The sequence below is a fragment of the Microtus ochrogaster genome, linkage group LG2 (assembly GCF_000317375.1).
Source record: "Microtus ochrogaster isolate Prairie Vole_2 linkage group LG2, MicOch1.0, whole genome shotgun sequence".
In the NCBI taxonomy this organism is placed as follows: Eukaryota; Metazoa; Chordata; class Mammalia; order Rodentia; family Cricetidae; genus Microtus; species Microtus ochrogaster.
In genome coordinates, this window is record NC_022028.1 from 727570 (window position 1) to 730712 (window position 3143).

Genomic DNA, 3143 nt, shown 5'->3' on the forward strand with positions numbered 1-3143 from the left:
ACACACACACACACACACACACAGCCTTTGTGGGAACTGCACTTAGAAACACACACAGACACACACACGCACACGGTCTTTGTGGGAACTGCACTTAGGGACGTATACACACACACACACGCACACACACACACACACACACACACACACACACACGGCCCATACTGCTGATTTTGCACTTTCCTTTCTCTTAGGAGTTACAAGCTGATTGCTTTATCTTCTCTGTCTAATCTCTGTTTGAGATATTTGTTATGGGAGAAATGAAGTGGAACCATAATTTTTTTATCTTTACAAAGAATAACTTCCCCTTATCGAATGTAGATAATACAGACTATTATAAAGAAGGAGAGAAAACTAAAACAAAATAAAACCAGTTGTACCTCCCATATGAGGTGGGTGTGAGTAGTGGAGGCTGGGGTGTTTCCTTCCAGTGGGCATGGAAGTCAGGCCCTTTGTGTTGAAGGCCAGCTGTTCTGAGGCTTGAACTAATTAATCCTGGTGCCTAAGGATGCACACAGAGGCTGCCTTAGGCTCTTCCAAGAGGCCGACACTGATCCGTACAATCTAATCTGGACTGTGCCACTCACTGTCCAAGACACAACAGTCTCCCCTGCCCCAGCTTCCAACCTGTAAAGTGGAAGCCAAGGCAATAGTGCCTGGAGCGACCCTCAGTTCTGTCCCCACTCCCTAGGAAGCCTGCAGGCCTTAGAGTGAGTTAGTTCTGGGGTGTCACGCTGCCACCTAGGTAGCTCTAGCCCTGCACTAAAGCTGCCCCGACACAGGACCTGGATGGTGGAGAAGCTTGTCACTCCAAGGCCAGGCTCCTGCTCAGCACTTTCCCTGAGGCCTGCTGTCTCTCTACCCTTGCTTTCCCTCCTTCCCTCCTCTCTCCATCTCTCCCTGTCTTCCCTTTCTATTCCTTTCCTCATTCATCGCCTTCCCTGTCACCGTTCTTCACTCCCTTCCCTGACTTCCCCTCCCTTCCTTGTGTCATGCCCACCCCGAATGGCTCAGAAAGACTATCTCTTTAAGAAAGGGAGCTGTACACTATGCACGCTGGGGCACTGGCTGCTCCTCCTGCCTCTCCTGCTGGGTGCTGCTGGGCTGCAACTGGAACCCTCCAGGCCTCACTTTGAGTCCAGAACCTCTAGAGGAAAGGGTCCCTCCCAGTGATGTGCACACCCGCGGGGGTCTGTGTCCCCAGGACTCCCTGCCTGGAGCCCCTCAGTAGCCAGGCCCTGGCTCTGGGCCAGAAGAGGCTCATTGTTTAGGGCTGAGATCAGGAGCTGGAAAAAGAAAGTTGGAAAATAGTTGGATGCATTTGGTGAGTGTGAACAAACTTTGTGTCTTCTGTCCCTCAACTTGGGGATTTTAGAGTGCAGGTCTCGGGCTCGGTTGTGGTGATCTTGACAGTGGGATGGGCAAATGTGAGAGGGAGAAAAGGGCTCGGTTGTGGTGATCTTGACAGTGGGATGGGCGGATGTGAGAGGGGGAAAAGGTGGGGCTGGGATTCCCTTGCAGGTGGGGGACGCTCAACACTCTTCACAGCTGTTGCCTTTCTCAGGAAGCAGGCAGAAGGCTGCCCCTGGATATAGCTAGACCCGGATCTGAGGACGGTGACCAGAAGGAACAGATGGCAGCTTTCGTCCTTCAAAACAAAGTATGGCCAGTAATTGTGAAAATGCCCCCAAGAGAATGTCACCTGTAGCCCCTGAGAGAAGTGCATAACTTTGCGGGTCTATATGGGCAGGGGATTTAGACCAAGTCCTCTTCCTCCTTGCAAGGGTCAGAACAGGCTTGGTCCCCGAGTCCATACTGTTCCCTTGGTGTGGGGAAAGCTGCCCATGAACCGCAGTAGGCTGTGTCTTAGTGGGAGGCGGCAGCTCTGCCAAGGGCACGGAAGAATGGACAGCCTGTTATGCTGAGGCCTGGGAACATGGCCTTGAAGGGAGACCCAGGTCGCCAGAGCTGGCATGAGAACACATGGACAAAAGGTCCAGGACCATGCTGGGAGAATGGGACTGAGCCAGCATCCCACAGTGCAAGGCAAATGGTCCTCCAAGCCCATTTCCTGGGGCAGGAGTACAGGTGCAGCTGACCTCAGATGCCTAGGTACACCTGCACATGCGCGCATGCAGAAGCCTATGTCTGGGGCCTCCAGTGGACAGGGCTGCACACAGCTGCAACTTCAATTCTGAGGTCTTCCTCTTCAGGGAAGCTTTCCGCTGAATTCTAAACTCTTCTTTGGGCCAGGGTCTGAATAGAGAACTTACTGAAACAGAAGATGCCAGGAAGCAGTCAGAGGCTGTGAAGATCTGGAGCGCTGTGTGTGTGTGTGTGTGTGTGTGTGTGTGTGTGTGTGTGGTGTGTCAGGGGGCAGAAAAGGGGGAATAAGGCCATCCTGCAGAGTCATAATGATCAGTACCATTTATTGTATACCTTGAAGGCATCGTCACTGTGACAAGGGCTTAACTGCTCATCGAATACTCATAGGAATCCGTGTGTGTGTGTGTGTGTGTGTGTGTGTGTGTGTGTGTGTGTGTGTGCGCGCGCGCGATCAGCTGCACAGAGGTAAGCATTTATGTGGAGGCTCGAGGACAACCTCAGATGCCTCTCAGGTACCATCTACCTGTTTATTGAGATATGAGTCTCTGAGGCCTGGGGCTTACTGGTTATGCAATATTGGCTGGTCAGCAGGTCTCAGGGATCCTCTGTCTCCACCTCTCTGGCACTGGGATTGTAAGAGCTTTCTACTGCACTAGCCTTTTGGGTGTAGGTTCTGAGGATCACACAAGTTGATGACAAGTGAGTGCTTTACCAACCAGGTTACCTTCCAGCTTTCGTTCAAAGAAACTTTTTGAGTCAGAGTCATGAATAGTTTTATAAATTTTACAAGAACTGGATAGTTGAAGACTGTTGTGCACCCTTGGAACTGGGAACTCACAAATGAGACTTGGGTGTCTTCATCCATTCATTTCCTTATCAATCCATCCCCTCATCCGTCATCCCCTCATCCGTCCATCCCCTCACCTGTCCATCCCCTCACCTGTCCATCCCCTCATCCGTCCATCCCCTCATCCATCCATCCCCTCATCCATCCATCCCCTCATCCGTCCATCCCCTCATCCGTCCATCCCCTCATC

General features: G+C 51.8%; 1 protein-coding gene across 4 annotated transcripts in view; it reads left to right on the plus strand.

Moving 5' to 3' along the window:
- The window catches only part of Daam2 (dishevelled associated activator of morphogenesis 2), a 111571-nt gene that overhangs the window by 32226 nt on the left and 76202 nt on the right, over positions 1 to 3143 (plus strand). The window contains exon 1 of one of the 4 annotated variants that reach the window (XM_026785479.1): positions 1643 to 1660. The exons of the other annotated variants lie outside the window; for them this stretch is intronic. The gene's annotated coding sequence lies outside the window, so the exon portion shown is untranslated. Of the gene's footprint in view, positions 1 to 1642; positions 1661 to 3143 lie in introns of those variants that run through there. 4 annotated transcript variants of the gene reach the window in all.